The sequence below is a fragment of the Sceloporus occidentalis genome, unplaced genomic scaffold, assembly GCF_023333645.1.
Source record: "Sceloporus occidentalis isolate IW3139 unplaced genomic scaffold, rSceOcc1.0.p SCAF_88, whole genome shotgun sequence".
NCBI lineage: Eukaryota > Metazoa > Chordata > Lepidosauria > Squamata > Phrynosomatidae > Sceloporus > Sceloporus occidentalis.
The window spans coordinates 3001279-3020848 of record NW_028317068.1 but is presented as its reverse complement, the minus strand read 5'-3'; the positions used below and the strand labels follow the sequence as shown (position 1 = coordinate 3020848).

Here is a 19570-nt window from a genome sequence, read left to right as displayed (position 1 = left end):
TATACCTCCCTATATGCCACTGTGCACCCTGATATGCCACTCTGCCCCCCATAAATGCCCTGCACCACCCTGAAATTCATTATAATCCCCGATTCACCACTCTGCCTCCCCCAGATATGCCACTCTGAAATTCATTATACGCCCCATACACCACTCTACCTCCCCCTATACACCACTCTAACTCCCCCAGATATGCCATTCTGCCTCCCTGAAATTCATTACAGCCCCATAAACCACTCTGCTACCCTGAAATTCCCTGCCTCCTCCCCCTCCCATACACCACTCTGCCCCCTCCCATACACCACTCTGCCCCCTCCCCCCTCCCATACACCACTCTGCCCCCTCCCCCCTCCCATACACCACTCTGCCTCCTCCCCCCCTCCCATACACCACTCTGCCTCCTCCTCCCTCCCATTCTCCACTCTGTTTCCTCCCCCCTCCCATACTCCACTCTGCCTCCTCCCCCCTCCCATACTCCACTCTGCCTCCTCCCCCCTCCCATACTCCACTCTGCCTCCTCCCCCCTCCCATATACCACTCTGTCTCCTCCCCCCTCCCATACTCCACTCTGCCTCCTCCCCCCTCCCATACTCCACTCTGTCTCCTATCAGCAACGGAGGTTCACAAGACACCAGGGAGCCGGGTAGAGAGGCAGAGTGACGTATGGGAGGGGGAGGAGCCACAGTGGTGTATGGGAGGGTGGCTCCCATACACCCCTCTGACTCCTCCCCCCTCCCATACACCACTCTGCCTCTCTCCCGACTCCCTGGTGTTTTGTGAACCTCTGTTGTTGACAGGCACTTTCACTGCAGCTTCATAGAAGCCTCAGCGTAAGTGAAGGTGAGTAACGGAGGCTGTCTGTGCGCATCGTGCAGACCCCCACCGGCTGACAGAGAATCGAGGTCTCCTGCAGAGGATCATCCTCTCTGTCAGCTGGTGGGGGTCTGCGCGATGCGCACAGACAGCCTCCGTTACTCCCCTTCAATTACGCTGAGGCTTCCATGAAGCTGCAGTGAAAGTGCCTGTCAGCAACGGAGGTTCACAAAACACCAGGGAGTCGGGAGAGAGGCAGAGTGGTGTATGGGAGGGGGGAGGAGTCAGAGGGGTGTATGGAAGTGGAGGGGAGAGACGGAAGTTGTCTGTGCGCATCGCACGGACACCCACCGGCCGACAGTGAGGGGAATCCAGGTCCCCTGCAGCGTTGCGGGGGATCTGGATTCTAGTGTTATAATCCGATCTCTGTTTGAGGTTGGATTATATAATGAGAGGAGTTTTTCAGAGCATTTGCTCTGAAAAAAACCTCTTTTTATAATCGATAAAAATCTATTTGACTAATCGATAATGAAAATCGTTGTCAACGATTTTAATTATCGATTATTATCGATTTTATCGATTAGTTGTTTCAGCCCAAATTCAGGCTTTTTCTTTTTTTCCTAAATTAATATTCAGATTTGGGGGGGGTCATCTTATAATTGAGCAAATACGGTAATTGTATCATCCTGTGATGTCAAGCTTCACCTGGACACCCTGAGTCCAACCCAGATAGTTCATAGGTATTCTGATGAACCAGAAATAGGTCACCATTGGAAACCAAATAATATGTGAATTAATTGTTTGTGGAGGTTTGCTTAAAACAAGTAGATACCACCAGATATTCCAATACCAAGGATGGCAATATGCATCTGAAAATGGAAGCAGTTAAGCAAAATGTATTAAAAAAAACAAGATTATTTTAAAAAATGTCATCATCACTGAGAACATTGCTTAAATACTTACTACAATCAGTAGGACTGGGGTCAAAAACCTGCTTTGACACTACCAAGTCAGTGGCCAATAAATCACAAACATGTGGCCACCTGCTGGATAAACACAGCAGGGCACAACAATTTTATATAAACTGTGAACACTTTTGCAGCACGCAACTGAGTGTAACAAGCAGGTGGCCTCACACTACAAGAGTACATCGACTGCCTGTGCAAACTAGAACATGAGTGGGAGTAGTGACATAACACAAAGTTCAGCCCATGGAAGTTGTGTTAAGGGGCCAGTCCCCATGTACTGTAGCTATGTAAATGCGGATCCTGACAGCAGTCATCAAAACGGAAGCTATTTCCATTATCATTAATTATATTTTTTAAAAATCAGGGCGCCCATCTTTTGCCATTGTTTTGAAAGATTCGCAAAACTGGTACGGACACAGTGGAAAGACGGGTTTTTCTAGCTATCTAATGACCTCCAAAGTTCTACTACTGGCTTTTAATAGAAAGAGTTACTGCATACTGGGCCTTTCTTGGATCACTGATTACAATATTAACTATTTGGATCTAAGCACTTGCATCCATTATTATCAGTATTATAAGACTTGAAAAAAATTATAGTGTGCTTAAATATGTGAATCTGATCAGTCTAATCACAAGTAATTGCAATGTGGAACACAGCAGAATGTACAGTCAGATTGTTATGCAAGTTTACTATAAAGGAAACTAAACTAGAGTGGCATCACTGATGCACTTCTATGTAACCAGGCCCTGGTAATGGTTACAGTACCCCTGCTTTTGGGAAAAAAAATGGGACCAATAGTAAGACTATGTCCCAATGGAGTTTATGTAAACTGTGAGGATTTAAACATTGGAACAACAAGTGCCTTTGTTTTTGCAAGAGAAATCTTATTGCATACATACATACACTATATGGTCAAAAGAATTGGGTCACACTGCTTAATTATTGAATTCAGGTTTCAATCAGACCCATTGCCACGGGTTTATAAATTCAAGCACCTAGCCATGGGGGGTAAATATAGAAATGAAGTGCTAGCTAGAGTAGACTGGGAAGGGGGTCTAGCTATGGGAAAAGGGGGTGAGAGCTAGACTTGTGCATTCGTCTTCGGGCGAACATGGAAACAAACACGAAGAGTGCGTTTTCGTGTTCGTTCCGAAGACACGCCGAAGAGAAGACGGCGGCGGTAAAACGTAGGCAAAGCCGAAGACACACACCACGAAGATCTTCGTGATTGTCTTCGTCTTCGTCTACCATTCCCCCCCCCTTCTAACTTACCTTGGCTTCGCGGCAATTCCTGGAAGTGGAAATCCACAGGTTCGCCGTCATGTGTTACAGGGCAGTGCGAATGAGCCTATTGGTCGCCTACAGGGACCTCCTCTGGCATCAACCAATTGGTGACCAATAGGCTCACTCGCACGGTCTTTGTAACCCCTGACAGCGAACCTATGGATTTCCGCTCCCATTAACCCCTTTGATGCTGCGTTATCTAACACAGCATCGAAGGGGTTAACGGGAGCGGAAATCCATAGGTTAAAGGGCCGTGCAAGCGACCAATAGGCTCACTTGCACGGCCCCTTAACCCTTTAACATTTAACTAATTGAACAGGGAGAGAGACCAGTGGCATCGGCAGGGTAAGTTGCAGCATTGGGGTTTTAAAACCCCAATGCTGCAACTTACCCTGCAGATGCCACTGGTCTCCCTTCCTGTTCAATTAGTTAAATGTCCGTATGAGCGACTTTATTGGTCGCTCGTACGGACATTTAACCCGGCACAGACTAACTAATTGAACAGGGAGGGAGACCAGTGGCATTGGCAGGGTAAGTTGCAGCATTGGGGTTTTAAAACCCCAATGCTGCAACTTACCCTGCAGATGCCACTGGTCTCCCTTCCTGTTCAATTAGTTAAATGTCCGGACGAGCGACTTTATTGGTCGCTCGTACGGACATTTAACCCGGCACAGACTAACTAATTGAACAGGGAGGGAGACCAGTGGCATCGGCAGGGTAAGTTGCAGCATTGGGGTTTTAAAACCCCAATGCTGCAACTTACCCTGCAGATGCCACTGGTCTCCCTTCCTGTTCAATTAGTTAAATGTCCGTATGAGCGACTTTATTGGTCGCTCGTACGGACATTTAACCGGCACAGACTAACTAATTGAACAGGGAGGGAGACCAGTGGCATCGGCAGGGTAAGTTGCAGCATTGGGGTTTTAAAACTGATATTTGTCAACTGATGAACCAAAAATGGGTAGTAACCTTACGTTTCTTTTAGCAAATGCGAGAAGCTTGGCAAACAAAATGGATGAGCTGGAAATATTGGTAAGTGATGAACAGTACAATCTAATTTGTATCACTGAAACATGGTGAGATGAAATGCATGACTGGTCAGTTAATTTACAAGGTTACTCGCTTTTTAGAAGGGACAGAATAGATAGAAAAAGGGGAGGGATTTGTTTATATGCAAACCCTAAACTAAAGCCCAGTATTAAGGAAGGTGTACATAATGACAGTAGTAATGTGGAGACACTGTGGGTAGAGATTAGCCTAGATAGTAAAAAGAGTCACACACTACTTGTAGGTGTATGCTACAAGCCACCAAACATTAGTAATGAGGGGGAAGATCAGCTGCTATTTCAAATTGAAAAGGCTGCAAATAGGAATGAAGTTGTAATCATGAGAGATTTTAATTACACAGATATAGACTGGAATAGTGGAACTAGTTCCACTAAGGGCAGCAAGTTTCTGAACCTGCTTAATGACCAATTTATGTCACAATTAGTAGAGACTCCAACCAGAATAGATGCCTATCTGGGTCTGGTAATAACTAACAGTGAGTTATCTCAAACATCAAAGTAAGAGAATACTTGGGGAATAGTGACCATAACATGGTTTCATTTGAGATTAATTCCAAAAAGCAAATGGGTAACTATTGGGATAGACTGGGATGGATTGTTCTCTGGACTAAACACAGAGGGCCAATGGAATACCTTTAGGCGCATATTGCAAAATTACACATCTCAATATATACCTATGGGAAACAAATACAAAAGAAGCAAAACAAAACCGATGTGCCTTACCAGGAAAGTAAAACAGTAAATAAGAAATAAACAAATGGCATTTAAGCACTATAAAATCTGAGGGATCAGAAGTATCATTTATGGCATTCAAAGCCTGCAAAAAGGTGATTAAAATGGCTAAATTGGAAAATGAGACACTAGTTGCCAAGGAGAGTAACACTAATCCCAAGAAATACTTTAAGTATGTAAATGAAAAAAGTTAAAGGTAGAGAATGTTGGTCCTTTATTATCTGAGACCGGAAACTTGGTTAATGAGGACATAGAGAAAGCCAACATCTTAAATACTTTTTTTCTTCTGTTTATACCAAGGAAGAACCAATGATGGAGCCCCTGCTGGCTAATTTTAAGGAACCATTACAGCAAACATGGGATTGGCTGACGCAAGAAAAAGTGCTCAAGCAATTAAATGCTGTTAAGGTAGACAAGGCCCCTAGACCAGATGGTATACTTAAGGAGCTAAGCCTAATTATGGCCCATCCATTATTACTGATCTTTAGAGATTCTTTCAGTTCAGGCATAGTTCCATTAAATTGACGCGAGGCAGATGTTGTGCCCATATTTAAAAGGGGATGAAAATCTCAACCGGGCAATTACAGGCCAGTAAGCTTAACATCAGTAGTGGGGAAATTATTTGAAGGGTATACATTCAAGAACATATCTTGATCCACAATCCAATTAGTAGAAGTCAACATGGATTTGTGAAAGACAGGTCTTGTCAAACCAACCTACTGGCATTCTATGATGAAGTGTCACACACTGGGTAAGCAGGTTAGCGAGAGGCCTCGGTGCAGGGATAGTGTTGTCTGTTTGTACACTGCGATTCATGGTGCAAGATAGACAGGCACACAGCAAACAGAAGAGCAGGACTGGAACTGGCAAGGCTGATGCTGAAATAGAAGCCCACCAGCAGGGCACACGACTGGAAGCTCACTGGCAGAGCACACGACTGGACACGCTGCTGGAAGCCCTCAGGCAGGGCACACGACAGGAAGCCCACTGGCAGGGCACACGACAGGAAGCCCACTGGCAGGGCACACGACAGGAAGCCCACTGGCAGGGCTGAAGGCAGGAGCTATAACAGGATCAGGTACAAAACGAAGCCAGGAACAATTCAGGGCCAGGGCAAACCGGTCCTATTACAATGCCAAGGCCCAGTTTGCAGAAAGCTACAGCCCTTTATACTACAGGGCAGCAGGTAACGAGGCCAGGTGGCAACAATAGGAGGAGAGCAGAAACATAGGCAGAGCGGCCACTAGAGGCTGAACTAGGAACAGTCCAAAAACCTGAATGCACAATACAGGAGCCAGGAAACCAGGGCAGAATGTCACATGAAGTTAGTAAAATTATAGATCTGAGTGTGGCTGTAGAAATGATTTATCTGGACATTGCTAAGGCATTTGATACGGTTCCACATAAAAGGTTACTCTACAAATTAACAGAAATAGGCTTAGGGGCAAATGTCTGTATTTGGCTAAAAGATAGAATGCAGAGAGTTGTTGTGAACGGATGTTTCTCACACTGTACACAGGTATTGAGTGGAGTGCCTCAGGGGTCTGTCCTGGGTCGTCTTCTTTTTTATTTATTTATAAATGATCTCCCAAGCTGCATTGAGAGCCATGTCACAGTTTTGCTGATGACACAAGATTAGGTAGGGTAATTCAGACTAATCTTGATGTTTCTTCTTTGCAGGAGGATTTAGACAGAGTTGGGGACTGGCAGATGAGGTTTAACATAGATAAATGCAAAGTTATGCATTATGGTAAAATAATAAAAATGCAACCTATACTATGAATGGAATATCCTTGGGGAAAACTACCAATGAGAAGGATTTAGGAATAATGGTAGACAACAGACTTGACAACAGTGCAATATGCCAGCAAGCAGCTGCAAGGGCCAATAAGGTCTTGGCATGCATAAAACGAGGTATTGATTCACGGGAGGAGGATATCATCTTGCCTCTTTACAGGTCAATGGTAAGACCTCACCTTGAATATGCGGTACAATTGTGGGCACCAGTCCTTAAAAAGGACATTATGGAACTAGCTAAAGCGCAAAGAAGGGCTACAAAATTAAAAAGGAGATTGGAAGATACTATTTATTAGGAGAGACTAAAAAAGTTAAAATTATATACACTGAAAAAACGGTGTCTAAGAGGGTATATGATAACATTATATAAATATATATATGCAGGGCCAATATAAAGAGCTCTTCAGTGACCTGTTCATTAACAGAAGTGTACAAAGAACAAGGGATCACCCACTGAGACTGGAAGAGCAGAGATTTCATAGACGACAAAGGAAGGGATTCTTTACAGTAAGGACAATAAAGGTATGGAATTCACTGCCAATGGAGGTGGTGTTATCAAATACATTTTGGACAATGCTATGCTTAAAACATTATGGGAACTGTTTTGGGAAGGCCCTTTTCTATTCCAGCATGACTGTGCCCCAGTGCACAGAACAAGGTCGTTAAAGAGATGGATGGATGAGTTTGGTGTGGAAGAACTTGACTGGCCCGCACAGAGCCCTGACCTCAAGTCCATCAAACACCTTTGGGATGAACTAGAATGGAGCTTGTGAGCCAGACTTTCTCGTTCAACATCAATGCCCACAGAATTTCCACAGAAACACTCCAAATAATTGTGGAAAGCTTCCACAGAAGCGTGGAAGCTGTTATAGCTGCAAAGGGGGGACCAATTTTGTATTATTGTCTGTGTGTTTTGAATGAAATATCCCTGTTGGTGTTGGATGCTGTTTAGGCCATTATCCAGATTCGAATCTTTCTGCTCTATCAGTTCAGAGACTCCCCACTTACTGCTTTGTATGCTCTCCTTCTTGAGTCCTCCTCCATGTTGAAACCCTACTTTCTGAGCATGTGGGAGGGGGATCTCTCTATATCACCGACACCTCAGGAGTGGGACAAGGTAATATTTGCTATCCACAGGGGCTCCAGGAATCGAAGCTATAAGGGGTGGAGGTGTGGGGTAAACAGGGGTATTTTATATCACATCTGGTGGATGTGCCCTATGGTCAAACCTTATTGGCAGACAGTCTTGAAGGTGGTGGAATGGGTAGGCGGTATGGACTTCTCCTGCAGGCCCGAGGCCTCAACTTTCTACAGCAACACACTTATACAAAATCACTCACAATCCATCTTTTGAACGCTGCTAAGGCGGCAATACCCAGATTTTGGCACACTTCCACAGCTCCTCCAATTCACATGTGGTTACAAAACATAACCTTTATCAAACAAATGGAAGAGTTGGTGTGGTCATCCAGGGGGAAGGGGTTCCAGCACACTAGGAGGTGGTTCTGGTGGCGCGAGTTTGTCGCTTCCGCTGACTTTCAGATTATCCTTGGCCCTTACTTGACTACTACCTCCCTCTCTACATCTCCCCCACAGGCAACTTGAACGGTGACACTTCTAAGACAGGTAGGGTCAACGGACGTTACTAATTTGCGACTCTGTTCTTTATTTGTATATTTGTCTTCTGCATTTCATTGGTGGAATACTTCATTACCATATGACATTACACTTACCGATTTGGACGACTTGACACTTCTCTCGTTTCATATTTTGATTTTGTTTTTAAGTGAATGCTTTCGGAGCTTTTTTGTGTGAATGTTTCTAGTTGATTTTGATATTTTGACTCCGTTTGATCTTGCAAGGCTCAATCTCACCATACAGCTGCGCATGTTAACCTATACGTTGCTCCTTGATTATCGATAACATGCTGGGCTTGTCATGCTGAGTCTCACGGTTATGTACATCTTAGGGATTCATGTAACACTACCTGTTTTAACTTCTCTGTAACATCTGGATGTATTTGTTGTTTGCTTTGCGAGTATAAGTGTATTGGAACATATTTTGACTCTGTTTCATCTTGCTGTCACGGACTGGGTCCAAACAGATGACTGAAAGGACCCAGCGCGCCCGAAGATTGTATGCAGGAGTCACAGTGCAGTAGCGGAGATGGACAGGGCCTGGTTGCAGGGCGACCACACTCACCCAGGTGTTGTGCACCTAGGGTTGTGCAGCCAAACACCAGCGCCCTGATATGGCAGCGGATGAAGTCCAGAATGAAGTGAAGTGATATCCTGCAGGCACCCTGCAGCGGGCATGAAGCAGATCACTAGAATCACGTGCAGGATGCTGCAGGCTGGGAGTATGGAAGCCAAGCAAAGGGTATAGCAGAAACATGGGACAGGGAGACCAGGCACGAAACATAACCAGACAAGATATACATGTTACAGGGCACTACAGTGAACCAGACAAGGAATAAACATTACTAGACAAGATATACATGATACAGGGCACAACAAAGGACAGGGAACAAGGCAAGGAACACAGGGGAAGGAGTGGGGAGCCGGAATCCTCGGACGCTTCTCCTTTAAGCAAGGATAGGCCATATTAACTAGGACAAAGGGAGAGGAGAGAGGAACCAGAATCCTCAGATGATACAAGGAAGAAGGGCAAAGGTACATAAGAGAAACAAACATGAATACAGAAACTAGCCTAAGACTGATTGATAACAATTGGAGATTCCGTCACATCTTATGGCCATAGTATGCTTAGCCCACCACTACGCCAAAGTACTCCAATGACAGTGGGTCCTAACGCTAATCCCTGCTGACAGAGGTACGAAACAAACTAAACATGTAAACCAAACACATAGCACTGAGACATACCTTTAGACTGCAGACTGAGACAAACAGAACACACGGGTGGAGCACACCTTATAAAGGAAACAGAGCTGAAGCAGAAGCAAGGAATGGAAGATCATAACAAAGCAAAAGGAAATCCAGGAATGGATCGAAGAAAACAGGTATGCAGCTCCGCAGCCTGGGCAGAATGTGACACTTGCAAGGCTCAACCTCGCCATACAGCTGCTCATGATAATCTATGCATTTCTCTCTGATTGCCGATAAAATGCTGGGTTTGTTCTGATGAGTCTCCCTTTCATGTACATCTTAGGGACTCATGTACCATTGACTGTTTACACTTCTCTGTTACATCTGGATTTTGTACCTTTGCATTGTTCATGTACCCTACATTTTACCCTGCTCGATAAACGGAGAATTGATAATGAAATGAGGGGCAATTCTAGTAATAATGGACATCATTTAAGATGGAAATCTTAAACCATTTCTTGCTTTTTAGCCATTATATACAATGGTATATGAAGTAATGAACTTTTAGCCCTCTTGGACAATGGCTTTTGAGGTCACTTCTTGAGCTTCAGGCAGCTTGAATGTGGACTTGGCAGCAGTTCATAACAATTTATTGAGGCAACTGCATATGTTCACAAAAACTAAGGCAAATAAAGAATTCACTTGTTGATTTTAAAAGCTGTTGATTAAAATGTTTAAGGTAAATGTTTAAGGTACATGAGCCAATTAAACATTAGCATGTGTGCTTAGACGAATGCCAAGCATGTTAGCGGGGTGGCAGTGAAGACAGGGCTCCGCATAAGGTAAGTGGAAGGGAGAAGAGACTGTGGCAGCGGCAGTAATTATGGGGGAGAGTGAGTGTGTGTATGTGCGACTGTATGGTTAGTGAGTGGAAATGTGAGTGGAAGTGTATGGTATTAATGTGACTGTTTGTTATGGTATGGCTTTAGAGAGTCCATGGGTTAGTGTATGGTGTTAGCATGGGTAAGTGTATGCCATTAGCATGTGTGTGTGTGTGAGTTACTGCATGAGTGTTTTTGTCAGCATATGGTGTTAGCATGAGGATTTGGGTGTGTTAGTAGTTGGTGTCAGTCTGTGTGTGGGTCAGCAGAGAGTGTCACAGCTGAGCCTAGTTGATGCGAGGGAGAGGATGTTAATCTGTGTATGTATGTGTAAGTGCGATGTGTCAGTGAGTAAGGTTATGTGTTAGTATGTACGTGTATTTTAGTTACAGGAGGCACAGAACAAATACTGCACTCACTAATCCTACGCTCACTGCTATAACCATTCTACTTTCCCTTAACCTTCACCTGGAAACCTTCTTCCAGAAAACATAATATAGATATGATAATCTCATACATCTGCTGAAAATACATATGGTAATCTCATATCTGTAGAAGGGTGGATCTGCTCCCCCTTTCCTATATTTTGCAGTTCTGTACAATAAATAAACCTATGTAATGCATTTAGAAATTGAAAATGCCACTCCACTTTTTTCCTCAAGTTTCCTTTTTACTTACATTGTTATGAACTACTCTTGTATAAATATTAAATGTGTTCCTGTATTCTGATATCACAGAAGGTGCCTGTGCTTGACTTTTTTAAATCTAATTTAAAGAGGACTAGGAGTGGTTGTACAAGGGCGGACTGCTGTGATGTAATACACGGAGAAGAGTTTTGGAATAATGACAGGACTCTGCTGCTAAGCAACTCTAGTATGGCAAGAAAGATTTTAATGCAGTTTTTAAGTGAGCATTGAGGAGAATGTTTCTTTTGCCTCTCTTTACACGGCACATCACGTATCTGGTGATATTTTATAAAGGTAACCTAGGTAGAACAGCACCTTAAAATAAGTAAGTGAAAGTGTCCTAAATTCGTTTTACCAGGATTGGCATAATCTTTCCTGTTTGTTAACTTATCACTCCTTTATTGTTAAATTGCTGATTGTTGATGATTCAGTCAGGTGCAAGAGAAGTAAGATAACTTCAGGACACAAAATGTATTACAAATTGCTTGTTGTGCCATAGGATGGCAACAATTTCAGCTTCTATAAGGGTAACTTTTGAAATACATACAGTATATCCAAAAAAAACAATTCAAATTATTAACAAACAAAAAGCACATGGCTATGAATAGTCTCAATAAGTGCATTTGTGCATTATATGCATAATATGTGCAAAAGTTAATGCGCCAAAACATGTACCGTATTTGCTCGACTATTATTATGATTATAAGACGACCCCCAAAATCTGAATATTAATTTAGGAAAAAACGAAAAAGCCTAAATATAAGATGACCCTATAGGAAAAAAGTTATACTAGTAAATGTTAATTCATGTAAACTATGTAAACTATTTTTTTTAAATAAAAGCTATGATTGAGAAAAATATTTTTTTTGCTTTTATATCCTATTATTTTCCAACCTGTCCCCCAGTTATGCACATCTGCCCCCAGGCTTGCCACTCTGCCCCAGAAATGTCTTATACCCCCTATATGCCACTGTGCCCCATGATATGCCTTTTAACCCTCTATATGCCACTGTGCCCCATGATATGCATTTTGACCCCCTATGTGCCACCCTGCCTCCAGAAATGCCTTATACCCCTATTTGCCACTTTAGGGGGTTAAAAGGCATATTATGGGGCAGAGTGGCATATAGGGAGGTATAAGGCATTTCAGGAGGCAGAGTGACATTAAGGGGGTTAAAAGGCACATCATAGATCATAGAGCACTCTGCCTACAGAAATGCCTTATGCCTCCCACTTAACACTCCCCCCCAAACTTATCGGTGTTTCTGACTCCCCAGTGTGTTGTCCAGGCAGCGGGTAGACGTCGATGCAATGCGCGTACGCAACTTCCGCAGCAGCCGGAAGGAGATGCAGTTAGCAGCGGGGGTTGTCTGCGTCCATCGCACCTCCTTCTGGCTGCTGCAAAATTGTGAATTGCGTAGACGTCTACTCGCTGCCCGGGACAACACACCGGGGAGTCAGAAGCACCAGTACGTTTGGGGGGGGTACCAGACAGGAGGATCCAGGTCCCCAGCAGCGCTGCGGGGGATCTGGATCTTAGTCTCATAGTCAGACCAATATTTGAGATCTGATTATAGATGACCCCGATTTTAAGACGAGGGGTATTTTTCAGAGCATTTGCTCTGAAAAAAACCTTGTCTTATAAACAAGCAAATACGGTATTTTGCAGTAGCACTGATACATATTTAATTGTTTTTTGTTATATTTTTCAAACATTTACACTGTGATTAATTAATATGTTTTAACTAATTCTAAACACTTTTGAAAAATTGAGATTTATTTGCTTTATTTGAGTAATACACAACTGAGTGATACAAAGCTCAGTTATAATTAGAATATTCTACATGTAAACAAAAAACACTAAATTGAGTCCATTGATAAAAAAGAAAGAAGTGAGACTAGCAGAGCTGATTATTGATGTATGAAAATTCCCCATGTGGAAACCACAATAATCTTTGCCCATATTCTTTGAGGCAAACACCGCACAACCAAAAACCAAAATATTTGGTAAAACAAAATTAACAAAAATATGAAAAGTGTATTTTTTGAAAAGTAAAATAGAACATGCAACTGTTAATAAATATAATGTAAAATAATATATATAGTGTATATATATATATATAATATAAATTATGCAAATAATGGAATGTTATTATCAGCTAGCAGCAAAAGCTAGAAAACATACCAAACAGGCTGCTGCAAAACTATTTGCATCCCCCCATAAATATCCTCCTTATTTGCACCCCATCAAATTTGACCATAAGAATTTTAACAGTGCAATCAAGGGTAAACAGCAACATGCTTTGGGTGGCATCAATGACTTCCACATGACTTGTAACAGACACTTTGCCCATCCCTGAATGCTGCACACTTATTCAAGTAAGGGAAGTCCTTAATATGCATTGTACTGAACAATGCGCATGAACTGCTAGTGCTAGAGATTGTTTTTGCAATAAAAAAACAACTAAAATATTGTATATAGATTAATTAATTAGTATCAAGGATAATTTGAAATATGAGATTGCTTATTCCTTATGGAAGGGAAATCAAATGGATCTATCATTGATTAATAAAAGAGTTCCATGAGCAGAAGTCTGATGGGAGTTGTTTTTCTATGGCTCCTTAGTGCTTATGCAGCTGTTCTTTCTCCTTGCTGTTTTGTTTTTTCTTATGTTTCCTGACTGTTCTTTATTGTTTTTGTCTTGTTCCTTGCTCTTTTTCTTTGTACTGTTTGAAATGTTGTTTATATGTTGTTGTAGCATCATCTGCAATACAACTATTATCATCTTCTGTCTGTGATTTATTTCCTGCGCCTGTCTGTACCAACCCCAAGCCATCATGCATCATGGGGTACAGACAGAGCCCCTCGTATCCCCTGCACCTGGGCTCCTATCAGACCTGCTCGCCCGGTCCGTGACAAAGTGGGATCCTGAAGTAGCCTAACTACCGAATATATGAAGTTTCAAAAGTGTTGGAAGGGAGAGACAGTACTGGGGAGTCACAACCACTTGCTAAGTGTCAGGCACGTACCGGCAGCGGGGAGCAACGCAGGCTCACAAGGGGATCCCAGGTCCCGGCGTAATCATCCGACACTGTTGCATACAAAAAAAATAGAAATTATAGACAACACGTGGTCGGATCACAGTATAGTGCTAATTGAATTAATAATTTTTGTTAGAAATACATGGAGATTTAAAGACTACCTACTTAACGACACAACTATAAAAGAAAATCTTTTATGAACAATAAGTAAATTTTTTTAAGAGAATGATCCAATGGACATATCACCAATAAACAACTGGTGCACCTTTAAAGCAGTATGCAGAGGTAATTTCTTAAAAACGGAGATCCATAGGAAAAAATAAGACGAACAACAACTATCGAACCTCTATATTCAATTCTATCAAATAGCACGGGAAGTCAAAAGAAATACTACCCATGAAAAATACTCAGATCTTCTCACCCTACAAGAAGAGATAAACAAATTGTTAAGAATTAAAATATCCAGAAATATGGAGAAATTAAAACAAAAATATTATACTCAAGGAAATAGAGCTGAGAAAATGATGTCAAATAAACTTAAGAAAATAAAGCAGAGTGATAATATTACTAAGCTAATAATAAATGGCAAGACCATCTTACATCCAAGAGAAATAGCCTTTAATTAATATTACGAAGCCTTATACAATCTCCAAGCACAAGATATAAACACAAAACTAGACGCTTATTTAAAAAGAGCTAATTTATCTTAATTATCACAAGAGCAGAGATCTAGAATAAACAATTTACGAACGCAGAAATTCAGTTAATAATCAATAAGTTAGAAAAAAAATAAAACGCCAGGGCCAGAGGGCTTCAGTAACTATTTTTATAAAACCTTTGCAGAATCTATTATTCCCAAACTAAATCTTGCATTCAATGATATCGCAGAAAAAGGACCCGCCCCAGAAGAACTATTTAGGGCTAATATTCTCCCTATATTAAAACAGGGCAAAGATCCAACAAAAATAGAAAACTTCAGGCCCATCTCTTTACTTAATATAGATATAAAAATCTACTCAGCAATATTAGCTGAACGACTGAAGCCAATATTGGAAATACTAATCAATCATGACCAAATAGGCTTTATTCCAAATAGACTATCCAATATAAATACACGCAGGTTAATTAATATATTAAACATAGCAGAACAGAGGAGGATTCCCCTGCTGGCTCTGTCAATTGATGCAGAAAAGGCATTTGACAGGGTCAGCTGGGACTTTATGAGGTAAACAAATGGATGTTGGCAACTGGATTTCTCAAGCAATAACAGCCCTGTACACTAACCCTACTGCAAGGACAAATGGCCCAAATATTTGCTCTGACTGGTTCCATCTGAGACATGGGACCAGACAAGGATGTCCCCTATTGCCTCTTCTATACATAATATTGATTGAACCTTATATTATAGGTTTGAAGCTAAAAAAAGAAGACTTAATAATCAGTCTCAATGCCGACGATATTTTGACCACACTAATAAATGCACTAAATTCAATAAAGCCTTATGAAAGAATTTGCAGATTACAGTGCGGTAGCAAATTATAAGTTAAATATTGAAAAAAAGATATCATGAGCACAAATAAAAAAAAAGAAATCAAACAAGAAATATCTATGATTTATAACTTTAAATGGGTAACAGAAAGCTTCACTTACCTAGGAACTAAGATAACACAGAAAATTTTTGAAAACGATTTTGAAAACGATGAACAAGCAATTAAAAGAATGGAGAAACTTAGAATTCTCCTGGTGGGGACGCATAAATATAAAAAATGCATATGTCAAACCGAAATGGATCTAATAACTTTAAAAAAACTAGCTGCTACAGACTAGAATTGGAATATACTGACTTAAAATCTCTAGAATTCTATGGTCCACTGCGCCTCTTAAAGATAATAAACCTTTGGATTTGTTAATTTTATCCCACTTGATGCATTCATGGAAGAAAATAAAAAAAGAAATAGGTCTGGAGAATAAAATCCCTCCCTTTATCAACATAGATATTTTGGAGATAAATAATCAAGACCTAAATTTGACTAACGGGAAACAAAAATACATCAATGCTATATCACAAATAATGGTTCGGCAAGGTTTGAAAAGCTTTGAACAATTGAAAATGGAATTCAACCTCACAAATAAGGACTACTATACATACTTTAGAGTTAAATCCTAAATTGACAAATTGTTAATAAAAGCTAATCCAAAAAGGAACGATTTATTAACTAAAATCTTTAATAGTACACCTAAGAAATCTTTAATAACCAAAACCACTGAGCTTATTAGGATGTCAAAACAACTAAAAGACTTCCCTGCAAAAGTCTCATGGGAAAAAAATCTGGGACTAATAATAACGCATGAGGAATGGTGCAGATCACTACAAAAACTAAACAGATAAACCATTGCCTCAATCTAAATGAAATGCACTTTTAAAGTGATGAATACATGGTATTTGGTTCCTACAACATTGAACAAAATGTACCCGACTAATTCGCCGACATGTTGGCGCTGCCATAAATTTCAAGGGACTTATCTCCACATCTGGTGGGGCTGTGAGGGAATAAAGAATCTATGGAACACTATATTTAATATGCACATCAAATACGCAACTTGTTCTCTACAAAAAAATTACTAACTTTCTTATAATGAGACCTAATAATAGCATATAAGATCGGTCCTCTAAACTTAATTCATAATTCCTTCCCTGCACCCCCTCAAACTGCAGTGGTTGCCTGTCTATGTTCAAGTCAATATGTTTCTGTTATATAGATAACTAGATATAATAGCCACAAGAATTCCAAAATTTAAATGAAGTTATAATTGTGTGTATACTGGATGCAAAATGACGATAATGATATTACTATACAAATCTGTTCCTTCAGATTGCATCACAAGCAAAAAAAAAATCTTTGTTAATGGATTCAAAAAAAATGAAGCGTACAACAAAAGCTAGGCTGCCAGAGAATACAAAGCAACTGGGAATTACAAATTTCTTTGCAAAGACCTCTTCTTTGGAAAGTGCAGTGGAACTGGTTACTGCAGCCACTTTCAAAATGCTGGAAAAAAGGAAATTTAAGCAAGACTGGCTTAAATTTGACCAAACCACAGGTATAGCCATATGTGAGGTCTGTGCCTCCTTCTCTGACGTTGCTGACCAAACATCTAAGACTGTGAAAGGGTTTTCAGGGCCTTTTAGACTTGACGCCTTCAAAAAGCATGGAAGTCTCTCCAGCATAAAAAATGTTTACAGGCCAAACATACACTGTTGGTTCCAGAAGCTACACCATTGGCTACATTTGTGAAGAAAATGGACGAAGGCATGTTCAACCATATGAGGGTTTTATTTAATGTGGCCTATTATATTGCAAAGAACAACAGGCCGACACAGACTTTGAAGGATTGTTAGAGCTGACAGGGAAATTAGGAGTTGCTGTGAAAGAGGAGAATGCAAATCATAAGAGATGCAAAGAATTTATCTCACATATTGCAGCTTTTATCAGGAAAGAACTCACATGTGCGCTAAAAGAGGCAAAATATGTTACTTTGTTGCTAGATGGATCAACTGACAAAGCAGGAGTAGAGGAACTAATATTGTATGTCAGGTATATCAAGAACAATGGGGTCCAAGACCTTTTTCTGTCAGTCCTACCTCTTGATATGGCTACTGCAGATAGGTACTTAGAAACTATTATCTGAAGATGCATGGTCTCCTAGACTGGCTTTCTTCAAGGCACCTGATTGGCATTGGTACAGATGGTGGTGCCAGCATGATTGGAGCTGAAAATGGACTGGTGCAGAAAATACGCCAAAACCTGACACACGTAATTGGCATTGGCATAAATTTAAGCGTGTTAAGCTCAATTAAACAATCAAAATTCATTGATGACCTCAACTCTGTTTGAAAGAAACTGTACCGGTTTTACCAGCACTCACCCAAGAGAATGTGACAACTAAAGCAGGTGGCTGAAAATCTTCAGAATAAAATTCAGAAATGTCAGTACTTGCATAACATAAGTCAGTGTTCTCTCTGCACTTGTCAAAGACTGGAAATGTGTGACAGTCCACCTTGAAAGTGTTGCTGCAGAAAAAGACAGTTGCCCATGGTTTGTTGAGAAAACTCACAGATTTTAAATTTGTTCATATGCTCAATTTTCTCCTGGGCTACCTTGAAATGATTAAGAACCTCTCCCTTTTATTTCAAAGGTAAGAGCTTTTCTTAAGCTGCATGTGAAAAACACGATATCGTCATTAAAATCACTCAAAGATGCACCAAAACAGCATGAGGAGGGATTTATGACATGAACATCACTTAAAGGACTGTATCAAAACGTACAGTTACATGGGCTCAGCAATACTGTAACTTTATCAATCCAGCAGGAAAAAGAGAATTTGATTAAACACACTGTTAAATACCTGAAACAGTGATTTCTGGGTGGGAGGAGCTCCACGGCAGTGTTTGATACCTTTGCCTGGCCAACAGGAACAGCACTATGGTGTTGATGATTTTGTCTCAGCATTTTCAGAAACAACGATCACCACCTGAAATGCATGACAAATGCATGCATACACTCCTCAATGAGTTGTATGAATTTAAGGTCCTTGGTAAGGAAAAGAAACCGAGTGAGCTTCTGGATTTGGCACTCTCCAACACTGAGAGGTTTCCCATTTTGGGAAACTTGTTATCCATTGTGTAGGTGCTACCTGTAAAAGAGGGTTTAACTTAATGAACCTGGTAAAAAATAAGTTCAGATCATCAATGCAAGAAGAAAGTTTAGGTGATTTGTTAATGATCAGCATGAATGGGCCATCATTGAAAGCGTTTGATCCTGCAAAGGCTGTGGACCATTGGTACTTTAGTTAAAAAAAAATACAAGGCATGTTCATGGCCACAAAAAGCCAAGTGAAAAACACTAATATATTATATAGAAATTTGGTGTGTCACATAAGAATATATTAAATTATCTGCATAATTTAAATGCCCATGATGTTGGGTTCTAGTCTAAATTTAAGATCTGTTATTTTTGTAGTTGAAAATCCTGGCTCCTAACTTTTTTAGCTTGTCCTGGATTCAAAACAAATTTGTCAAGCCCTGCACTACCCTATTGCAAAACTCTTGAACAAAGGGCACTGTTGGGTGTGTTCTCATACACCAGGACTCAGAACAGGTCAATTTTATACAGTACTGGCCTCATGAACTGACATTCAAGAAGCTATAGTGACAACTTATAACACAGCTTTCCTATTTGGTACCACACTGGTGTTCCTGAGACCACCACCATCAGTGCAGAGTACTTAAATGTCACATATGCTGTGAAATGGAAGGTGGGAACAGCTGGCGTATGTGCTAAAACTACTCTTATCGATTCAGTGTGACATAGGCAAGCACAGACAAGATTGTTAACAGTCCTTCAAGATGAAGACTTTATCTACAAGTTTCTTATTTTGTACGGCCCAGGGTTGTAGAAAGACACGATTGTTGATAT

The 19570-nt window shown here is 40.9% G+C and overlaps 1 pseudogene; it reads left to right on the top strand.

The window, feature by feature from the left end:
• The first annotated feature begins 17017 nt into the window (after window positions 1–17017).
• On the top strand, window positions 17018–18948 carry LOC149284802 (uncharacterized; annotated as a pseudogene).
• The last annotated feature ends 622 nt before the right edge of the window (window positions 18949–19570 follow it).